This window comes from Lissotriton vulgaris, chromosome 6 (assembly GCF_964263255.1).
Source record: "Lissotriton vulgaris chromosome 6, aLisVul1.2, whole genome shotgun sequence".
NCBI classification, from domain to species: Eukaryota; Metazoa; Chordata; class Amphibia; order Caudata; family Salamandridae; genus Lissotriton; species Lissotriton vulgaris.
The window spans coordinates 945,249,043-945,273,836 of record NC_141694.1 but is presented as its reverse complement, the minus strand read 5'-3'; positions in this window follow the sequence as shown (position 1 = coordinate 945,273,836).

The window sequence follows — 24,794 nt, the reverse complement described above, 5'->3', positions numbered from 1 at the left end:
TTCTTGGCGCTCATAACAGACATAACAAACCAGGGCCAGGGGATCATACTGTTCCAACTTTGAAAAGAAAAGTTTTTAAGGTTCTCCTAAATGACTCATAGGTAGGGCAGTGACGAAAAGAAGAGGGAAGGGAATTCCAAAAGATGGGGCCGAGAGAAGAAAAGCGCAAGCCGCCATGCTTCTTCCGACGGAAAGATGGAATGCAGAGAAGATTATCAGCAGATGATCTTAGATTACGGGTGGGAAGATATCTCTTCAGTTTAGAAGACACAAATTCAGGGGCGCGATCGTGAAGAGATTTGAAGACGGTGCATCCGAGTTTAAAGGAGCACCGTTGGGCCACTGGGAGCCAGTGAAGGCTCCTCAGAAGGGGAGAAACATGCTGGTGTTTAGGTTGGTGAAACACCAAGCGGGCCGCCTGATTCTGGATTAACTGAAGTTTGTGGAGCTGATAAGCAGGAATCCCCACAAACAGAAGATTAGCAAAGTCAATCCTGGAGATGACCAGAGCCAGTAAAACTAAAATGAGTGCCTCTCTGGTGAGAAAACGGCAGATCTTACGGATCCTGCGCAGTTGAAAAAAACAGGATGATGTCACAGCCGAGATCTGGGGTTTCATGGATAGATCCTCAGAGATAACCACTCCAAGGCTTTTCACCGTGTTAACCGGGCTGGGAGGGATACCAAGAGAAGGAGGCCAATAAGTGTCATTCCAAGGATTAGTAGGGCCACCCACCAGGACAAGTTCCGTTTTTGACGGATTCAACTTGAGCTGGCTGTGAGCCATCCAGTCTGAGATCAACAACATTGTGGTTTGAAAATTATAACGGGAAGAGGGTAGAGTGTCCAAGGGAAAGACCAACTGAAGGTCATCAGCATAATTATAGATAGTTGCAGGGGAGTGACGAAGGGGGACCATAAGTGGTTGCATATATAAATTAAAAAGAAGGGGAGAAAGAGCAGAACCTTGAGGGACACCACAGGTGAGAGAGGAAAAGGGAGCAGTGAAAGTAGACAAGTGGACTGCCTGCGAGCGGCCTTGCAGGAAAGACCGCACCCAGTCCAGCGCGATTCCCTGGATGCCGGCGTTTCTGACACGGTCGATCAGGATAGTATGATCGACCGTGTCAAATGCCGCCGAAAGATCCAGCAAAATCAGGGCTTGGGAGAGGTTGTCATCAGCACCCGCTCTGAGGGTGTCCATGACAGCCGCAATCACCATCTCGGTGGAGTGGAGAGGGCGAAAACCAGCCTGCTGGGGATCCAGGAACAGAGAAGTCTCCACGAACGAACTCAGGCACCTGGTGACATAGGTCTCTAATATCTTGCCCAAAAAAGGGAGGAGGGAGATGGGCCTGTAATTACTTAGCACTAGTGGATCTGCGCCGGGTTTCTTTAAAATAGGTAATACCACGGCCTGCTTAAAGGCCTCTGGAACAACTCCAGATGATAAGGAGGAGTTGAGGAGGGCCAAGGCAGGACCGGGACAGGCCATGAAGATTTCCTTCAGGATATGAGGGGGACAACAGTCCCTAGGAGAACCGGAACAGACCTTATGAAGAAGGTTGTGAAAATCAGAAATAGAGATAGGAGGAAAAGAGGAGAATTCCTGGGGGTTAGCAGGAGGAAGGGGGAAAGATTTAGAGGGGGAAGGTGGAGAAATGTTAGTTTTAATAATGGAAATTTTTTCTTGGAAGAAGGCATTGAGCTCATCACACAAATCCTTTCGAGTGTGTTGGCTGTGAGCAGGCTTGGATGAGGCTCATTTAAAAAGTCTTTAATAGCATTGACCTGTTTGTCATTATTATCATCCCAGTGTAAATTAAAATCACCTAGGAATATGTTATTAGAGTGTTAGAGTTAGCCGTGATGATCTCCATTAACTGGTCTATGAACATAGCATTATTTCCTGGTGGGTGGGAAGGCGCATGCAGGTTGCATCTTTGATTGTCTGTCGATCTTATATTGAGACCTAAGTATTCACAGGATTCGATTGGGTCGGATTGTATTTGGTTAACATCTAAATATGATCAATGAATGCATGCTATACCACCTCCTATCTTTTTTAGTCTGTCTAATCTCACAATTTTATACTGAGGGGGCACCAGAAGGTCCATGAGGGGAGAAGAGGATTCTGTAAGCCATGTTTCTGTTAGGATTGTCAGGTCAATTTCCTGGCTAACAATGAGCGCAGCGATGTCTAATGCATCTTTTACTGCAGACCGACAGTTGAGCAGTAGGCATAACAGTGGTTTCCCTGAGATACTAATGTTAAGCTTTTGCGAGTTGGTGGTTAGCTGGACTTGTTGTAAGTTGTTAAGGTTGGGTTTCCTTTCCTTATGTCTGGATGTTCTATTAGCACCGATAGGGACTGTCCTATTTTCCTCCCCTCTACTGCGGTCTATAGGCTCATACTTCAGATAAGTAATTAAGATTCCTGTCTAGTCGATTATGCCTATTTGATAATGGCATGGGCGTCTCACTGCTTTTTCCTTGAGGATTAGGCACTAAGTTTTGGATGTGCTCGACTTTGGAATGAGTGCTTGCAGTGATTCAAAGTATTTTTTCCATTGCATGCAGTGCACTTCGAATGTCCCGTGACATATTGCCTATTTGTATTTGTAGCTCTTAGATTTTTCTCTGAGTATGGGGTGACATATTAGGAGTACCCATCTGCTTATTTCGGGATTCGCGGTTTTCGTCCCGTTGTTTTAGATCTCTTATTTTTCTCGAGTTCCTTTCCTTTTTATCATTAGTTCGGTTGTCTGCGCCTCCTCTATGTACGATGTGAGATGCGCTATCTGTGTCTCGTGATCTTAATACCACTTTTGGGGGATATAGCTTTTGTACGGTCCTGGATGTCCTTTGTCCTGTGGTAGAGGAGACTATGGGAGGGGCGATATCTTCCATATCATTTATTTCTAGATTCTTGTTGACTAGCCTACTCGTGTTCCCATCGTAGAGGGAGGCGTTGGTTCTTGCCTCTGTAACAGCGTCGGGTGATATTGGCATTTAATAAGGATATTTCTGTTGTCTCTGTGTCTTTCCCATCCAATGTGTCTCCTGTCGCAGTTGTGTCTCCTAGCGGCTTTGTATGTTGTGGTTCCTGCGGGTCTCTAGGTAGTATGATGCCAGTGGTGCCTTTGTCTCCTGTCATAGTTGTCTCTCTTAGTTGCATTGTATGTTATGGTTCCTGAGGGTCTCTGGGTAGTGTGATGCCTGTGCTGGTAGTGTTGGCGGTGTATAGGGTGGCTACTTGTGGCATCAGGTGTTGTTGAGATCTTGATTTCTCTACACACTCTATTAAGGTTAAGAACAGGTTGTCGAACTTTTCTAATTCGTTGTTGGCTGCTTGTATAGGCACAATTCCGTTCTTGTAGATCGGTATGCATAGGTCCGCTCTAAGTCTTGGTGACGGTATGATCATAATTTTAGTTGTGGGATATTACTTACAGATTTTATGTTGAGCATCCTTGTGATGACAGTGCACCATTTAACCGTTCTTCTAGTGAAAAATATCAGGTCATTTACAATAATGCCTTTGTCTAGATTAAAGGAGGGGTCAGAGATCAGCGTGTCCGGGTTTTCCCTCATTAGATTGTGCTTGAATTTTTTGGCTGCGTTCTTGGATAATTTGGTTGGATACTTAATGGCATGTGCGTTTATGCCTACTGATTCTAAATTAGTATCGGTCATATTTGCTGGTTAGTGTAGAGTACTTTAGTAGGGACCTCTCTTAGTTGCCACTATCTGTCTGAGGCTGTTTATAGGGCTAGCGTTCTTGTGGTGTCCTCTCCTATCTTGCCGAGTGTCCAGTTTGATGTGTCCCCCCTGTCTTCCTCTGATTTCTGTGATTGCCCTAGCTCTCCTCAGGTACCTAAAGTTGTGGTCGTTTCTGAGCTCTCCTTTTCTAGAATATATTTGTTCAATTCTTTAGATTTTTGGATAAGTTGTATTGCCAAAATAATGTTCAGAACAATTTCCCATACAAACCCTCATTTCCCTTTATTGGTGTTATAAATAAGACAACATTCCAAGATGGTTGACTGCTTAGTTACCAAGCTCATCTGAGAGCTGGATGTCCTTATCTATTTCTATTCCAAGTCCTCTTTCCTTTGCCTTTTCCTTGCTACTTTCATTTTGTAGATTGAAGCTTCAGCAGGGAGCTATTCTTAACTCCATATGTTAACGATAGCTAAGGTGGCTCACTGCTTAGAGCGGTAGTCCTTGGTACAGAGGTCTGGCCGGGACCAGGGTTCAAATCCCGCTTCGGCTGATCTCGGCCGATCTCGGCGGTTCTTGGGCTCATAATTCCTCGGACATGATTTCTCGCCTCGGTGCCTACTCTGAGCATGAGTCCCACGCTGCAACTCTGGGCAATAGCTTGCTTAGCCTCCACAACGGCCCCCTACAGCGCTGGGGATGCCTGGTTGCACCCCGGGGATGCCCAGGAGTGGACATTTCACGGGGAAAAGCCAGGACGGGTTTCCTAGCGGTATGAGTACAGCGCCAGGACACACTGCTTGCCGGGGTATCAGTGCGCTTTACAAATACGGCTACATTTACATTTACATTTACATTTACATATGAAGAGAAGTGTGGCTCAGGGGTTAGAGATGGCAGACCCGGAAGCTGAGATCGTCCCTGGACCAGGGTTCAATTCCCCGCCCCGACGGGGGTTGGGCTCAATAATTCCACAGACTCGATAATTCTCGCTCCGGTGCCTACTCGACTCAGGGGTTCACACTCTGCGACTCTGGGCAATAGCTTGCTTAATCTCCACAACGGCCCCTCGCGGCGGGATGCCTGGCTTTCACCTTGTGGATACCCTGCCGGGGTATCTCACAGGGGAATACCAGGACGGGTTCCCTAAGCAAGCGCATAGATGCCTGCGATGTGGCCGATTTGCGCTATATAAATACATGTACATTTATATTTATGACCGGGGCTACATGGCAACAGAGCACCATGGTGACGTGTGCGGTTAGAAGGTGAAAGGAGACTTTGATTACCGTCTGCCTTCCTCCATCACATTTAAGTTATTATGGTTAGCATCGGCAGCCATTTTAGGTCAGGCAGGCCGTGCCCTGATTTCCCGCTTCAATGAGCGATTTGGCCGGGCCCTAACTCCCCGCTTACAGTGCGTACCGATTTGAGCCTTAATCCTTTGTGCCCTGCACTCTTGAAAAAGCTTCTGCTGGTTGTATTGTAAAATCCTTACCAGCAGGGGGCTGAAGTTGTCCGCGAGGAGATGAGGTGTGTTTCCAACTGGGAATGCAGCGGGCCTCCGATTGGGCTATTAGCTTCTCACTGCAGTTCGATGATTCATCCTCAGGGCGCAGGCTCCGGTCCGTTGAGCTCCACGCCTCACCAGAGGTTAACAGGGGGCCAGGGCTGTGCAGTCAAGTCCAGGGGCACCAGACACCGCTATTAGCGTCCCACGGAAGTTCAGTGATTCAGCTTTGAGGGGCAGGCTCCGGTCTGTTGAGCTCCGTGCCTCACCGGAGGTTAACAGGGGGCCTGGGCAGTGCAGTCAAGTCCAGGGGCACCGAGCACGGCACAGCCTGCGAGTGATGCCTCGGGTGCACAAGCACCGGTCTGCGGAGTTCCGTGCCTCACCGGAGGTTAAAGGGGGGCCTGGGTAGCACAGACAAGAGGCACCGGGCACTGAAAAGCCTTCGTGTGATGTGGCCAGAGGATCTGTTGACCCCCCTCTGGCCCATGTCCTCAGGTGCCCTCCAATGTCTCCGACGGGACAGCCTCCTTCAGCCACAGAAGCCACTGTTACCTCTTGGCAGTGTGGTCGATCCGCCGTCTCTAGGTTGCAGACATCGGTCCCAGTTGCAAGCTCCTCAGCTCCACAAGTTCAGGTGATGTTGCTGTCCCCCAGCAATTGTGTGTGTCCATTGTGTCCAGTATTACGCATGACTGCGCCGGTGCTCGATGTGCACCAGAGTATGCATGTGTTTTTGTGCATTTGCATCTGTGCACTAATACTATATGCACACAGATGCAAACCCACATAAACACAGAGCTCAAAGTCTGCACCAACAATACAGTACATTACAAACTGATCCTCTATAATGCGATCGGGCGCATACTCTGGCACACTTCGACAACATCCCCAGGTGTTTATGCCCGCTTTGCATGCCCCCAGAGCACTTTGGTATTACAGAAGGGGCCACAGACACTTGTGCAGCCCCTTCTATAATGCTGATATCGCTGGTGCACATAAAGCAACAGCACTAATATTCTGAAACACATAATTTACTGACATTCCCTCAGACCTAGAATAAAAGTCACTTCTCCGGAACAAGCCCTTGCTTGGCTTACTGTTCCTGGATTGTGACCACGCCCCTTTGGATACGCTATTTCCGCTGAAACCCAACTCTAACTCAACTCTAAGATGGCATCGGATTCTAGCTGTTGTTGCTCCCCTGTTCATCCTAAACCGGTTGTCGGTGTTCATTCTTTTCCCCTAGTGAACTCCTGAATCACTCGTTCTTGTAGGAACTGCGTCTCGTTCCTCTTTGCCGTTCACCTCAACAAACGGGCGCTGGTGTTATACACTGACTTCGGCGTGGCTCTCAAAAGCTTTGCAGCTGCCTGCTCTCTGCAGCGAGAGAGAGACAAGGATAATTCTGGATTCCAGCAGGATGCTCCCTGCTGTTAAGAGCTTCATTTACTTTTTTAAGTCAGAGCGAGTCTTGCTAAAGACTTTCTTTGTTTTTCACTGCATGATCGCCCTAGTAAGCAGAACCTTACACTACGATAATTAACCCTTCATCAATCTGAAACTGATTACCTGGGAGACATATTTGTTTTCATCTCTATATAATTTGGACTTCCAAAGCCTTCCTCACTATTTTCTCTACACGTGAGAAATACTATCACGGACGGTGGCTATCCTAATAGGAGTAATGATAACTCCTACTTTCTACACTATCTGGGAGGAATGAGAGACTTGCAAACTGGGTAAGTGGATGTCTCTCATGCCTGAATTGCACTAGACTTCCACTCTAGCCACCGTAGAAGGGTATTAGGATGTACTCATAGGTTGTCTCCCATACGGTTACATGATTCCAGTGTTTTACAAACCAGATGTGATCTGTTTCTGTGGATTGAGTGGAAGCGGTGTGATCTTTCTCTGAATCTTTTCTTTCTCCCACACCCCTGTTTCTCCGGAGAGAGTGGTCTATGTTGGAGTAATATTTTTCTTCCTCTCTGTACTACCTTCTGAGAGCAAGGGGGACTCCTCTTTGTTCCTGTGGATTCTAGCAACCCCCAGGTTAGTGATTATTCGGGTGGTGATAGAAAGTCGAGCCCACGAATACACTACCACCTTGCAATCTGCAATATATAATCCCATGTTAGAGGAATTAACCTATGCGTTAGTTGAATTACAATCTGACGAAGGAATGTTGAGAGCAGAAAATCAACGTCTCCATTCTGAAATTAATACAAACTAGAACACATATACCATCAGATTCCAGGAATGCTGGTGCTATACAAAAGAATAAAAAGCGTTATATCCAACCTGCACGTTTTACTGTCCCAACAAGTCATGCTACCTCTCCTGCAAAAGGGGAAGAGAAAGTACATCCTGTTCATCTCACTGTGCACACACCTAGGGGCATACTAGCAAGAACCTCGTTAAAATTATTGCTGTTTTAGCAGCAGAAAACTGCCGCTAAAACGGTGATAATGGGCTTGCTAATATGCATTATAGAATTCCAATAGAAGCCCAGGTTAGATGTGCAGGACATCTAACCTGGGCTCCTGTTGGAATTCTATAACGCATATTAGCAAGCCCATTATCACCATTTTAGCTGCAGTTTCCGGCCGCTAAAACGGCGATAATTTTAACGAGGTCCTTGCTAATGTGCCCCTAATCCTGTTCCTTTAGCTCTACCTGAAATATTTAACGGTGATAGTTCTAAGTTCAGTGTTTTTATGAATCAGTGCCATTTTCAATTTTTATGTAAGCCTGCTTCTTTCCCTGATGATGCTGAAAAAGAGGCTTTTGTCATCTCTTATCTAATAGGCAATGCAGCCAGTTGGGCTGTACCCTTGGTTGAAACCAATGACCCTATGTTCTATGACTTTAATTTGTTTCTGGACAAGATGCATAGTCTTTTTGTAAGACACCCTTTCATGCAGGCTAGTGACAAAAAATTATTGAGCCTCAAACAAGGCTTTAGGGATCTGCTCATGTATATTACCAGCTTCCATAGGTGGGTAGCAGAGACCTATTGGCCTGAGGATAAACAAACCTCCCTGTTCTATAGAGGGTTATGCGACAAATTAAAAGACCTTTTATCCCAAATTGTTGAACCTCCTGAGGATTGCCCTACTTTCATTGACCTAGTGGTAAAACTAGATCACAGACTAGGAGAAAGAAACGGAGAGAAATCCAGTAGCAATCTTCTATGCTTTCTGGTGGTAAGAGGTGAGAAAAAAGAGAACAGAGACTCCAAGAATAACAGTGAACCAATGCAGATATGTGTTATCAGGGGTCCTCTGTCTATAGAAGAGAGAGAAAAGAGGAAGAAACATAACTTATGTATATATTGTGATAAAGGGGGACATTACGCACAAGTGTGTCCTGTAAAACCACTAGGTGTGCCCAAGCCCTTAGCTGGTAGGGTAAACTTTGTGAAGCCGTCTCGAAAATAATCGACTTGAAGGAACAGGAGACCAGTCCTTCAAGTGGTCCTACATAGGAGGTCTCTAAATACCTTGCTAACACTGTAGCCTTTGTAGCGAAACACTTTACCTTATCTGTCACGTCAATTGTATCTTCTCAGATTAGAAAGCACTTTCCCATTCTACTTGATTCAGGAGCCACCAGGATTTTTTGAGATATCAAGCTAACTCAATCTCTGGGAATTCCGTTTTACGTAAATCCCGACCGAACCAGTGAGAGTAGTGGATAGGTGTAAGCTATCTTCTGGACTGATTACGTACCATACCCCAGACATTGTTATGGTATGTGGGAATGGCCACTCTGAGAATATCATAACCCTCATATTGATTGGGCTTCACGTAAAGTCACCCTTAAATCTCTGATTGTCTTTTACATTGTTATTAGGAGGCAACAAATTGGAAGACTCCCCTATGTTGTGCCCTCGACTCTTCCTCTGAGATGGTTGTCGTCCCCCATTATATGAAGAATTCAGAGAGGTCTTTAATGAAATGAAAGCTACTGCCTTACCTCCTGATCGGAGTTTTGATTGTAGAATAAATCTCATCCCAGGGGCTGAACTACCAGTAAGTCGAATCTATGCCTTAACTGAACCCGAGACGAAATACTTACAGAAATACATTAATGAAATGTTAGAGAAAGGATTCTTTCATCATGCTTCCTCTTCTGTATCCTTGCCAATCTTTTTCATACCCAAACGAGAAGGAGGATTGCGCGCCTGTTTGGATTACCGCGGCTGAACAAAGTCACCATCAAGAAAAAATATCCCCTTACACTCATCTCTGTATTACTTGATTAAAAGAGAGGAGCGAAAGTGTTTACCAAACTTCACCTCAGTGGGGCTTAACACTTGATCAGTATAAAAAAAGGTGATGAGTGGAAGACACCATTCCGCACTAAATTTGGTCTATACGAATATTGTGTGATGCCTTTTGGCCTTTGTAATGCCCCTGATGCCTTCCAATTCTTCGTCAACAAAATCCTCATACAGTGCCTAGACATATTTATTATTGTTTATATTGACAATATACTGATTTATTCCCATTTGGAGCAAGAACAAATTGTCCATGTTAAGAAGATTCTAAGAAAACTCAGAGAGAATCAATTATTTGCTAGACTAGACAAAAGTGTCATCCAAGCCTCTCAAGTACATTTTCTTGGATTCGTGATTTCCCCTGAAGCGGTTCATATGGATCATAAGAAAACAGAAGCCTTGATAAGATGGCCAAGCCCCAGTACAGTGAGAGAAATACAATCCTTCATAAGATTTGTAAACTTTTATAGGAGATTTATTGATCACTTCTCTGAGTTAATCTCTCCCATCACCAGATTACTTCGCAAGGGTAGTTCCTTTGAGTGGTCCTAAGAATCCGAACAAGCCATTGTACAACTTAAAGAAAGATTCACCACTGCTCCTGTCATTAGACATGCAGACAACACACAACCGTATTACGTAGAAGCGGACACTGCTCAATATGCGATGGGAGGGGTCTTGCCACAAAGGGATACGATTACCAGTTGCCTACACCATATCACCTATTTTTCAAAAACAATTTTACCTGCAGAACAGAACTATACAATAGTGGAACATGAGTTGTTGTCAATCAAACTTGCTTTTCAAGAATGGAGACGCTATCTATTGGGAATATCTCATATTGTCACTATCTATTCCGACCATAGAAACTTACAATTCTTTAGATCAGCTAGAGCACTCACTCCGAGACAGATGAGAGGGAGTCTTTTTTTAGTGAATATGATTTCATCATAACATACCGTCCTTGTGTGCAACATGGCAAGGCTGACGCCTTATCTAGATTAGGTGAAGAAAATAAGTATGATTAGGATATGAATCTTCCCATTATTTCAAGTCAAAAGATAATTGGAGTAGGGGATAGATTGGTGAAAGGTTCCACTGAATTCTTGGAACAATTAAAGTTGGCTTATTCTGATGTACCTGTTCTCGAAAAGTTAAAAAAAAACCCTGAGAATAACATAAACGAAGGGTTATACTATCATGATGAAAAGTTATTAGTTTCTACAGTGGACACACAACATCATTCCCACATGTGCACTGTCTCCTCAGGTGCACTCACCTCACCCCAGGCGCAGTTCAGTAGGCTTGTATTAGCCATTACACACTCTACTCCCAAAGTTCAGGCTTTCAGCTTGGCTCACTTCTTTCACTCCATGTACACTTAACCAGTCGCTGGCACACCCACCCCACCACAGAAACACTCTTATCACCACTGATAAACTCCAGTTACACATATCTCACCCTAGTTGCATTTCTTATATGCCTGTGTTAGAAATAGGGTCTCTAGTTGGCAGTGGTTTGCACCATGTCCAAGGAGGTACCCTCACTCTAGTCAGGGTAAGAGAGTCACACAGCTAAGATAACCCCTGCTGACTACCCCTGCTGACTTGCTTGGTAGCTTGGCTCGAGCAGTCATCCTTATCTCAGAGGCAGTGGTGGCTGACACAAATAAAATGTGGTGGAGCGGCGCAGAGGGGGCGAGGGAGCACATGGGGAGCATGCAGTGGGGAGGTGAATCATTTTTTTAAATTAAAAGACTTACCTGGTGCTGCCGGCTGCCTCGCACTCTTCTACTTCCAGTCCCTGGTCCCAGCTGTCCCTGGGACAGCATCACAGACTTCCCATCCAATCCCCACACTGCTTTGAAACATCATGAGCAATGTGGGGATTAACCGGAGTGGGTTGGATTAATGTCTGTGCTGTTTCTCCAACCCAGCTGTTCAATATAACTGGGTTGGAAAAACCTAAGTGTGTTTGTCAGTTTAGCCAGCCAAAGACAGCCAGTCAAACTGACATGTGCACTTAAAAGTGCACCTACCCCTCAACCTCCCCCTCCCATAGCCCGGCCGCCCCTTCGAGCACACGCTGGCTCAGCCAGGAGCTGAAAAATAAAACAATAGTAAAATATTGTTGTATTTTTTGCTTCTGGCTCTGGACTAGTGAGGCAACACTCCTCCACCAAATGTGGAGGAGCTGCCACTGCTCAGAGACAATGTGCAAAGCATTTGTAAACAAACACAGTTAACACGGTGAAAACATTACAAAAGGAGTCCACACCATTTTTGAAAAATCTGCAATATTCATCTGAATAAAACAAGACCAAAACAACAAAAATCCAACATACACAAGTCAAAATATCACTTTTAAAAGATTAGGCAAGTTCAGTCCATATAAATCAATAGATGAGTTAGTTTTAGCACAAAGTAACTTAGATGCCTCAAAAATCAAAGACGGGTGTGAGGCGCAGGTGAGGTGAGGTGCCTAAAAAAGTAAAGCGGTATATTGGTCCCTTACTCCACAGGAGAGGTGATTCGTCGGTTCTGTACGGCCAGAGGAAGTGAAGCATCTGATCTTTACTGCTCGTCAGAGGAGGTGATGCGTGGATTCCTTACTGTCAGGGGAAGCAATCTGTCAGTTCCTTACTGGAAGGGGATGTGATGCGTTGTTTTCCGGACACACAGCCTCGGTTCCTTACTGCAGGGTCAATGAAGAGCCGGCATCAAAGGACGATGTGTCAAAAATCAAGACACACCTCGTCTATGCAGCTTTGGCAATGCTGGTGCTGTGCCAATTTCACAGCTGTGAAGTATTCACTGCATCGATTCCACAGCCACCAAACATGTGCTGTGATTGAGTCAGAGCGTGTGTCACGGATGTCGGTGACACAAAGCTTGAAAATCACTCTGCAGAGATTTTTCTGCTGCTCTGCAATGTTGAGCTGGGACCTGCGGTGAAACTCCTGATCGATGTGCTGATCAGTAACCATGCTTCGATGAAGACAGCGGTGATGCTTCGATCTTGTGCAGCGATGTGTCGAGAAAACAGGCGCTGGAGTCGATGAGTGGATTTTCTCTTTAGATCGCCAGGTTACACTGCCAAAGGCCAAAGGAACAGGATTTGCCCACTTACCAAGTCAGGGTTCTCAGCAAAACAGTCCAGGCGCTGGTAGGTGGTCTTTCATGGCCCTGAGACTTTTTAACAGGAGGCAAGCGCGCACAAGCCCTTGAAGAACCTTGGACGCAGGATGTAAAAAGCAAAGTCCAGTCCTTCACTCTGAGGACAGAAGCAGTAAGCAGCAGGACAGCACAACAAAGCAACAGGCTGAGTAGCAGTCCCTCCTACAGCACCTAGCTCTTCTTCATGGCAGAATGTCCTCAGTCCAGAAGTGTTCTGATTTTGGGGTGCCAGAGGTCCAATATGTATACCCCTTTCTGCCTTTGAAGTAGGCAAGACCATGCCCTTCTCTGACCTAGATCCAGACACACTACAGGGGGGTGGGGACTGCTTTGTGTGAGCACAGGCACAGCCCTATTCAGGTGTCAGTGACAGCTCTTTCCACAACTCTAGCTCAGGAAGGCCCACTAGCCTGGTGATGGCACATCATGATATGCAAGGCACAGCTCTGCTCCCTGTGTGTGACTGTCTAAAGGGCCTGCAGAAGAGCCCAAGTCTTAGCCAACCCAGATGCATGTTCTACAAATTGGCAGAGACAGAGAATGGTCAAGCAAGACGCTGCCCACTTTCTAAAACTGGGCAGCTATTGTTTTTCAATAATGCGCAACCTAGTATAAACAATTGCTAGGCTGGACAACCATTTGTGTTGAATCACTTTTTAGTGTTTTATAAAAGATTGTGAAAAAAGTTTTTTGAGCATCAGAAGATACACCACAACATTTACAAAAGTTCACAAATACATTGAATACACCAAAGAAAACAAGTCAAATCAAATATTCAAAACACAAACAATTGTGGTAAACAGTAAACATGGACAACTGTACAATGCCTCAAATTAGTCAGTCATTGAGGCACCAATCCTGAATATAAATTGAACAAGTGGACTAACAAAATAGAATACTAGCCTACTTGTTTCAACCACCACAGAATACACAGTAAATTTATCACACGGTGCTGTAAATAGGAAAAACACATGAACTAAACAGCAGTGTAGAAATGTGTGAATTGTATTCCTATTACGCCCTAGTTATTTGGTATCTTGGTGGTACTGGACGTCGACGCGTTTCGAACCCAGTGGCGATTAACGGGTTCTCCTAAGGACATGGACTGGGGGGTCGTTGTCACAGTGACAACGACCCCCCAGTCCATGTCCTGAGGAGAACCCGTTAATCGCCACTGGGTTTGAAACGCGTCGACGTCCAGTACCACCAAGATACCAAATAACTAGAGCGTAATAGGCATACAATTCACACATTTCTACACTGCTGTTTAGTTCATGTGCTTTTCCTATTTACAGCACTGTGTGATAAATTTACTGTGTATTCTGTGGTGGTTGAAACAAGTAGGCTAGTATTCTATTTTGTTAGTCCACTTGTTCAATTTATATTCAGGATTGGTGCCTCAATGACTGACTAATTTGAGGCATTGTACAGTTGTCCATGTTTACTGTTTACCACAATTGTTTGTGTTTTGAATATTTGATTTGACTTGTTTTCTTTGGTGTATTCAATGTATTTGTGAACTTTTGTAAATGTTGTGGTGTATCTTTTGATGCTCAAAAAACTTTTTTCACAATCTTTTATAAAACACTAAAAAGTGATTCAACACAAATGGTTGTCCACCCTAGCAATTGTTTATACTAGGTTGCGCATTATTGAAAAACGCTAGCTGCCCGGCTTTTGTTTTTGTTTACTGTATAAGAGTGGTCCAGGCCGGCCAGGGACGGGACCCAAGCCTTCCCCTGTTTTCCTTCACTTTCTAAAACTGGCATTTTCAAACATGCAATTTAAAGACAAACTTCATCAAAACATGTGTTTGTAAATTGTGAGTTCAGAGACCCCAAACTCCAAATCTCTATCTGATTCTAATGAGAGATTACATTTATAAGATATCTCAAGGCAATCCCCATATTACCCTATGTAAAAGATAGTCCTTGCAATAGTGAAAAGTGAAATTAGCAGCATTTCACTATTAGGATATGTAAAGCACACCAGTACATGTCCTACCTTTTAAATACACTGCACCCTGCCCATGGAGCTACCTTGCGCCTACGTTAGGGGTGACTTACATGTAGTAAAAGGGAAGATTTGGACTTGGCAAGTGGGTGCATCTGCCAGGTCGAAATGGTAGTTTAAAACTGCACTCACAGACACTGCAGTGGCAGGACGGAGATATGCTTGCAGGACTACTCATGTGGGTGGCAAAATTAGTGCTTCAGGCACACTAGTAGCACTTGATTTACAGGCCCTGGACATTCGTTGTGCACTATATTAGGGATTTGCTAGTAAATTAAATATGTCAATCATGGATAAATCAATCACCAGTACAATTTAGACACACAGCGATTGCACTCTGGCACTAGTCAGCAGTAGCAAAGTGTCCTGAGCCCTAAAACCAGAAAAAAGAGGAAGAAGGCAAAAGGTTTGGGAATAACCCTGCAAAGGGCCAGGTCAAACAGCCTGTAGCACACCTACAAGTTGGCCCTTTGACCTGTTACATGTAAACCATCCAAGGTACACTCACCTTACCCCAGACACACTTCCTTCACCCAGATACGCTTCCATCAGTTCAAAACTTTCTGCATATATTGGATACACTTTTTCACCCCAGGTATTTGCTCTGCTTCCCAGATGCTCTGCCTCACCTTGGATGCACTCCAGTGGCGGTGTCTCCATACGAGTGGAGGAGCATCGCTCCCCCCACACTACTGGATAGTAAGCTGGAACAGCTGGAACAATGAATGGCAATAAAAATGGTTTTATTACAATTCACTTTTCAATGGTAGGGTCAGTGCGTCATGGCTGGTGATTGGCAGCAATGACAAATGGCCCCTTCATTTTAAAGTGTACATGTCGGTTTTGGCTGGCTACCTTGCTATGGTCAAACCGAATGGGCCGTTCAAGCTCTCCAACCAGCTGTCTTAGACAGCTGAGTTGGAGAGCATGCGCTGGGCTCCAGTTCCTTTCGGAGCCTTGAGGCAGCCTGCTCCAGCCAATACAGATGCTGCTCTGAGCAGCGTCGGGATCGGACAAGGTGTAATTTGCTTTCCTACGTCACTTTGTGCTTGGAGGAGTCAGAGCCTCGGACTGGAGAGGGTGAGGACGTACTGCAAGGTAAATGAAACCTTTATGAATTTGGCTTCCTGACTCACTGTGTGATTGTTTCTGTCTGTTGTTGTTGGTATGTTTGGGATTGTGACTGTATTTGTGTGTGTTTTTGTGACTTGTTTGTGTGCCTCACCATTTTTTAATGTCATCAACCACCACTGATGCCCTACCCTCACCTTGGGTACAATCGCTCTACCCCGAGCACATTCACCTGTCTTCTGGCACCCTGTCCTCACCTCATGTACCTATGCCTCTCCCCAGGTACAATAGCTTCTTTGAGAGAGCTTTTCTGGTTAATGGGGGTGAATGGCTTTCTGTGAGTTGGATAACTCAGTGGGTTGAGTGCCTGCAGTAGGCATGTGTGTGTAACATGCAAGACACAAGTATGAAAGGCAGATGGTACCTTCTCTGCTTGAGAGGTGAACAAAATAAGAATCATGATTTTACTAGGTAATTTTGGCAGCACTTGTTAAAGGAAATTGACACATTTCAAATTGTGTTCTGCTCTCTATCAAATGGTAAATTTAATTTGGGATGCCTTGTTCATTAATGCCTTTGGTTACACAAAGGAGTAACGGTGCATCACCTGTGGGCACTCGGGTGCTGCATCTGCCTGGGGAACACTTACTATCTGGCCATGTAATGCTGAAGCACATTGGCATTTACAAAGCCAATAGCTCTCACATTGCCAAGACTGAATGGCTTTGCCAATGCTCGTTTTTGCCTGTCAGTTATCTTGTGCAGCTTGACCACGCACTGCCTATGCAGGGACCTTCTTCATATCTGCAAGTATCGAGTCTGCAGCACCCTTTGGTGAGACTTACAGCTCTCTTAAGAAATGTGCCTCTCCATCAGGGCTGGATAGGACTTTTCATTCCACTGGGCATTTCACTGGTGGACTGGAGTTCCTGGAGGCCGGTTTTCAGGGCAGTGGATGACTCTTTTCATCTCTGTCAGTAGACGAAGAAACTTCATTCAGTCACGTGACCATAAAAGTGCAAATGCAATGGATACATTCAATACATAAAAAATAGTAGCCATAATAAAGACAATGTCTCATATTCAAAAGATTACAAATTGTTCTTATACAATATCCTCTGTTGGGCCGGTATTCTCAAAGCAACATAAATCTCCAGTAATCCTAAAATTAGATAAAAGTGGTCTGCCATGTTGAATGACTAGTCCATACCAATCTGGAGATATCTTGATCTTAGAACTCATGGCTGGTTTGTCAACAATATAAGCTTCATTCGTTTAATCCAGGCCATCAGGGTATATACAATCAATAAGTGATAATAAATTACTAAAATCATTTTGCCCATTTTGCACATCTAAAAACATGTTTAAAAACTTTCTTGAAACAATTAAAACCACAGTCGATAGAATACTATCACATAGCTAAAATGCTTAATGCCATATATGTTCAAACAATCATAATTAAAAATAGCTAAAAACAACATCCATGCTGCCCTAGGCCTAATTACATCTCTGGTAGTACAAGAACCACCCAACCAGTCCAGGTCATAAACTTCTCTTGCCTAAGCCAAATGTCCAATAAAAACCTGCTAACAGTAAAGACAATGGGAGTTGATATAACGGTCTTAAAACTCCTCAGAGCAACCAATAATGCCTGATTTTCAGGTTACAACAAACAGATCGAATCCACCTTCTTTGAGAAAGAGGCAATCTGTGCCTCTGTCACTTTCTACCACTCCCTGAGGTTAATTGCAGCAAGCACTGGAGAGCTTCAAGAGAGAGAGAGAGAGGGTGAAAGAGAGAAAGAGAGAAGGAGGAGGAAGGTAGAGAGAAAGCAACCAGAGAGGGAGAAGAGAGAGAGTAGAGGAAAGAGCGAGAGGGATAAGATGGATGGAAGTGAGAGACAAAGGGAGCGGGCAAGTTTGAGCATTTTGGCAAGGGGTACTTTTGGTTACCCAGCCCAGCCATGTCTTCATGGATTGCCCAGCAATTTAATATGGTCTTCAAGTTTTACCATTGCTGCAATGGACTAATCTCAGAAGGTAGCCATCTCTCCCCATCTTTGCAGAAGATTCCACTGCTCAGTTTCTCAAGCACCTGCACATTGCCACCAGTCATCTCCAATTGAAGCTCAGTGTCTTAAACCTTGCCCGCAGTCTTCCCAGCTTCTCTTTCACCGCTCTTACAACACATGTTATTCTTTCTGCTTTTTGTATTTTTGTTTTTGTATTTAGGTCAGTGGGCTTAGCATTAACAAATCTCATGAAAAGCCTCTTCCCACCTGAGTCAATTCAGTTTTACCTGCAGGGTCCTCTACAACCTCTTTGACCCTTTCACCACTCCACTGCTTGAAGAAATCCTCCTTTTGTCTCCATGTTTTCTTAACCCCAATACCCCTTTGGCAGTTCTGTTGGCAGTTTTAACGCAGACTGGTTTCTCCAGTATCACAGTAAAGTGGGACAGATCTCTAGTAGACTCTCACCAGCTGTGGCTCAGTTGACTTGGATGCTGCATGTGGGGAAATGGCCTCACACCAACCCTAGACAGAAAGGCCTCTGCAGTCCTTTGTGGTAGGGAGTACCATAGGGTAACAAGTTATTCTCCCTCACCCACGCCTTGGCCTCATCAAGTCTCTAGTCCTAGCTCAGGTTAGCCATAGGACATGCTGCTAAGGCCTAAGTGAGAAGGGTAGGCCCAGACATGGGTTCTGTGCTCACTGCGCCACATGATTCAAGCTAGGCTGGCTGATGAGGGGTGATACCCTGAAACTGGTCCCAGGATGCTTGGTTCTGGTCCAGTAGAGGACCTGACTTGGTAGTTCGGGCTAGACTGTTCCCATGAGATTCAGGGTCAAGACTGATTTGCACGTGGCTGGGTCAAAACTGGGGTGACATCGTGGGCAGACAAACAATTGATTAAACCCAGATATGTTGACTGGGGTTGAATGTTTCCATTGTCTAGGATTCCGTCCATCATCTGGTCTTTTTGTATTGGTTACCCCAAATGAGAAGGGATGCCCAGATGTTGGTCCGGTGCTCACTGCACCACTGAGTTCCAGCTAGCCTGGCTGAGATGGGGAGATACCCCAAAACCGGTCCCAGGATGCTGGTTTCTGGTCCAGTGAAGGACCAGGCTTGGCTGTTCAGGCTAGACTGTTCCCATGAGGAGCAGGGTCAAGACTGATTTGCATATGGCTGGGTCCAAACTGGGGTGGTGTGGTGGGTAAAACAAATATGAAGGATTAAACCCAGATCTGTTGACAGGGAGTGAATGTTTGCATTGTTCAGCATTCCGTCCATCATCTGTTTTTTTGCATATGCAGGTAAGGCCGGTATTTAGCACGGGCAAGCTGGGCCCAGGTCCAGAGTGCCAATCTTCTGAGAGGTGCACACAATTGTGTGCATTTAGGTTATGCAAACAGAAGCACATCTCTCTCACCTTGCTCCAGCCTTGCCCATGCCCCTGTGTTCTTGTTTCTGTATTATTATGTAAGAGGATGTGTAGAGCACAGACTAATCACCCATGATGGCCTCTAGGCAATGAGTAAGTGCAGAAAGTCTGGAGCATTAAACGAAGGGCCAGATCATGAGTTTCTTGGGAATGTTGTGAGTGATCTTGCTGTTTTGATGTCCTGAGGAGGATGTTCCAGGTCTTTGCTGCTAGATAGGTGAATGAGCTGCCTCATGCTCGGCTTCTGCAAATGCAGGGAATGTGTGCAAGGGCTAGCGAGGCAGATCGGAGGTAGCGAGTTGGCTGGTGGAAGTGTAGATGGCATTTGAGGTTCTCTGTCAGATCTGCCAGTTAAAAGTGGTCCTTCATTATCATAACATCAGTGGTTTTTTTAACACCCCATAAACCCCCTTCATTGCCCTCCCTTAAGTCTCACACCCCTGCTAACACACACCAACAAGGCACTCATCAGTGTGAGGCAGCTAAACTGTGTGTGATTTGGGTGAGCTGGGAGAGGATCGGACATGTTTGTGTTCAGGGGCCATGCAGGTCTCAGCCAGTATTTGATCCGTGGACACAAAAGGGGACCCCTGCTGCTTCTTTTTATGTACTAGCATTAGAAAGGGCACCAGATTTATCTCCACTCAGGGTGCTATCTTAGCAAGGGTCCATGCAGGGACTACGCTTGTCCCACATTCAACCACCCAGCCTACACCAATGCCATTTGAAGCAATCGCTCAGTGTAACCCTCCTGGAGAGGCCCAAAAGGGAGCTCCGACACTGCCAGAAAGATGTGTACTGATGGTCTGCTGATATAGACCAGAGTAGAGATGCAGAGGCTGCTGATACTGTCCTCCACCAGAATGACTCCTATAGTCCTGGCTACGGCAGCAAATCCTGTTAGCACTGCATTTCACACACTGGTGAGCTATGAGCCCCCCATGTGTTGCACATGGGCCCAAGAGTGAGGCCAATCTCAAGAACTCTAGCCTATGTCATTAAAAGTAGGTGCACTGACTACCAAGGTTGATAGTCTTCAATCCAGTACCAGACACTGCCGACCCCCTTTATATCACCTTTACAGGTTTCTGCTTTCTCACATTGTGATGTTTTGCAGTCTTCCTTATCTTCGTCTTTCCTATGTTTGTGTTTTCCCTCTCTTGCACTTGGCAAACATCTAGTGCATGAAAATAAGCATAGGTCCCTAAAAATAAGTGTATCTACACTGCACATCACATATTATCTGTGAGAGTGGGGGGACAGAAGCACACAAGTGTTAAGATGAGAACCCTCACTTACCCTAAGGTGACATGCTTCATCATTGGGTTCCCTCTTGCACACTGGGACTCCAAGGCACCCAATATCGGCTACAACTCTCCCACAGGAGAGGAGCGTGATGTTTTTTTGGTCATCCAATGTTAGGTCGGTGAGGGGCAGAGTGTAAAAATCAAAAAAGGAATTTAAAACTATCTCTTGGATGACGAAGTCAGTCCTTGATTAGTGTCCCCAGTGGAGAGATTAAAAACAGCTAAATGAGACCATACTTTTCGTCACTCTACTCAATAAATGTAAATGAATAATAAAGAATTCAATGAAAGGCCATACATTTACTGGTATGGGATTGATCTGTGGTACCAGCAGTTAAAAACTCAGAACCTTCAGGCAGCAGGCAGACCTCTGCAGCAGTCCCATGCGGAATCCTCTGAGCTGTCCTCTTGTTTAAATCAACCCCAAGTACAGTGGCTTCGCTGTGACGTGTTTGTGACTGCAGGTCCGTTAGACCTACTCCATGAATTCAAGCCCCTGTGAAACTAATGACGTGTTTTAAATAGTGGTTTCTGCCTTGGCCTTCCAGCTTCACAGCACATTGACTTATAGGTGCTATTGAACTACAACACGACTTCAGAAGGATAACTGTCTGATTTGCCCTGCTTCAGATTCGCAAGTGCAGGCTGCACAAGGATCCCAGCAGCAGATGCATATACCTGTTGGGCTAGTACTTCATTGTTGTAGGGTTAGCACTTTATAAGAGGAGGGGTGCAAATCTACTGGTAGTTAAATGTTAAAAAGCCTTTTTATTTTGGTCTGGCGTGACGGCGCAGTGATCGCCAGAAAACGATGTGTGCATCAAGAGAGAGGAGCTTTACCTCGGCCCACGTTAGGAAGCAGGATTGCATGTTTTGACTGGGCAGAAGTTGTATGTTTCCACTAAAAAAGTGCTTGCCCTCATCCAAAAGTGATCATTTTGTTTATTTAACCTGCTCTCAACTCACAAAGTCAGTGCTCAGACACATGCATGTCATGTCATCCTGTTTGTAAAAGCAGGCACCATTACGGGCCAGAAGATAACCTCCAGGGAATACAAGCAAGGAAAGAAAAAACATGTTTCGATCAGCCACGGCCCATGGAGGGAGTTTCGGTGGGGCGGAGAGTCAGGGCGGGGGAGGAGCAGAGTGGGGGGGGGGTGCTAAAAACTGGAATATGGATAATTGAAGGTAAACAAAAATTTATTAATAAAACAAATTTCGTAGCGCCCCCTGCATCGGGTGCGCTACGAAATTCGTTTTATTTATTAAATTGTTTACTTACCTTCAATTATCCATACTCCAGTTTTTAGCACCCCCCACCCTGCCCCTTCCCCGCCGGCCTCTCCGCCCACCAAAACTCCCTTCACGGGCCGTGGATGGTTTCGATAAGCGCATTTTAGACCGCTCCCTACTCTACTATGCCCCACTCTACTGTATGCTAATACTCTCTACTACACTCCACTATACACAATTGTACTCTTTGCCACTGCACTCTATATAACTCCAGGATAGGCCACTCCACTGTACTTTGCCCCACTCCACTCTATGCCACTCCATGCTACTCTACTATGCAAAACTACACTCTATGGCACTACACTCTACACCAATCCACTCTGATCTTTACCATTTCACTCTATACCACTCCACTCTACTCTACGCCACTCCACTCTATTCTACACCACTCTAAGCCACTCTTTTACAATCTGTACCACTCCACTGTACTCCATTGCATTATGTACAACTCCACTCTGTACCACTATACACAACTTTACACCACTGTACTCCACACCACATAATTACTATACACTTAATTCCATTGCACACCATGCCCCATATTTACACTACACAAATCGATGCCACACAATTACACAACTAACAATTCAAATCCGACCCACATAATTCTACTCAAACCACATACATCTACTTCAAAACGCAATGGTAAAAGACACTGCCATTTACAACGACAAAAGCTCTATCTAAAAAAAAAGAGAGACTTGCATTTCTAAAGCTTGTTTTTAACATGCCGCTCCCCACTCCTCAATTGCACCCCTGAAACTCCTTCCTTGCTGTCTCCTTCTGCCACCCTGCTCCTACTTTTAATTTTGTTTTAAATTCGCGGGGGTATATTTACGAGTTCTGGCGCATCTCTGCATATCAGCAGAGATGCGCCAGAACAAATGCGTCACGCAAAACTACCCTTGTGTCACAGCAGATGCGCCGCATTTACAATGCGGCACGCCGTGGCGCAAGGGTAGGCAGATGCGTGACGCATCTCGTGACGTAAGGGCGGCGCATTGCTGGAGTCGCGTCGCAAGCGCGACGCAACTCCAGCAATGCTTAGGGCCGCCCAATACTTAACACACTGCGTCAGTCCTTACGCCTGCTTCAAGCAGGCGTAAGGAATTGACGTAGCATCATCGCGGAAGTGCCTGCATGAAATCTTGTAGATTTCACGCAGGCACTTTTGCGAGGCGCACAGGTGCCGGAATGCCCACCCTGCGTGGGAACGCCCCCATTGTGGCGCTGGGCTTTATAACGTGACTCAACTCCCTAGATGCGGCACGTTGTAAATGCCTCACAGGGATACGCCACGTTTACGCCGCTGTTGTGTCACGTGAGGCGGCGTAAACGTGGTGCAATGGGCTTGTAAATCTGCCCCTTGGTGCCTACCACGTTATCACTAGTGGACACCAATCCTACAGTGTTTTTTACCCATTTCAAGTTGGCTGTCCAGTAGGACGCATGCTTGGAGGGCACCTTTAAATGAGCTTGTATAGTTTTCCAAAAACAATGAAAACCTGCCACCATGGATGTGCATGTGTCCATAGCGGCCATCATTGAATGCATTTGTAATATTTTAACAAACCTCACTCCAAAATGGCCACCATGGGTGAGTTTATATTAACGGAGCTATGTAAGACAAAAACGCATAGGCAGAGTAAATAGGTTTCCTTACTGAGACAAATAGGCTTTGAAATGCTTGTTATTAATGGTCTATCTAATGGATTCTATGTCTAACACAAGTTACATATGGTACCTAAGATATGAGGGAGACACAGGCCACAGGACACCGTTCCCCTTAAGGAATTGCCTACCTTAGAAATGTGGAAGAAATAGATATACCAGCTACAGACAATATATGTGCAACTAAGCGTACCATACAAGTCTTGGACTACATACAAAAATCCATGAACTGGGAAAAAATGCATATATAAGGATGAATACATGGTACAATATTATATCCTGATGTCATAAAGTGACTTACTTACCCCACAGACAAAACTCGTGTTGGCTGGAGGATACAGAGAAGATTCCTACAACTTATGTATCGTGATGGATTTTGTCCACAAGGAGTTTTTATAGACACATTTTATATAACAACATTTTACAAGAGGTTAAAGGAATATGAACATAGACTTGACAAATAATGTATGATGTGCGAACAATTCCGTAAATAAATAAATAACATTATACGACTTTTATAAACCTGACAATTAAGAAAAATAGCATCATCTGCAAAGGATATTTTCTGTCGAGAAAATGCATTGCACATTTGGAAAGCACTTTGGGGTGGTCAATAAAGCAGCTCTTCAATTTGGTGTTCATGGATGGCTGGTGGAGTATGTGCTTCACTGTATGGCATATATGGACAGTGTTTTGGTGTCATGTGTGAAATTCGGAGGTGTCCTCCAAACATGTTCTGGTACCCTTGTAGCTCTGCTTAACCATGTACCGAAGCAGAAAGGCGTGGGAGAGAGTGCTGTGTTTGCATACAACTACCCACATTAGCATAGTTCCCATCGTTGTTTCTTAGGCTGGCTTCGTGGGATACAATGTCCACCGTTGCACTTAGTAACTTTGGATTTATAACCTCATCTAAGGATGTGACCCATTAAAATCAACAGACACAATTCTTACATAGATCTATGGGGATCCTCCCAGAAGCTGAGAAGCTAAGACCTAGGAAAAGCAAAACACACACCATTCATACAAGTGTCTATGGGTTCACCCAGAGGCAGATATACCAGGACCCAAGAAATAAACTCATACATGAATCTATGGGGTCCACCTACGAGTCGAGATGCTGTGGCCAAGGACAGAAATACACATCTTGCACACATAAGAAAAACATGTAGCAAACAGTAATATATGAGAAAAGAAAACATATTCAATAAAAACATTACATTCTTTAAATAACAATTCAATATTATTCTTTAAAACCTACTTAAATAATGACAGCACTGTCTACGCAGACTTACTTG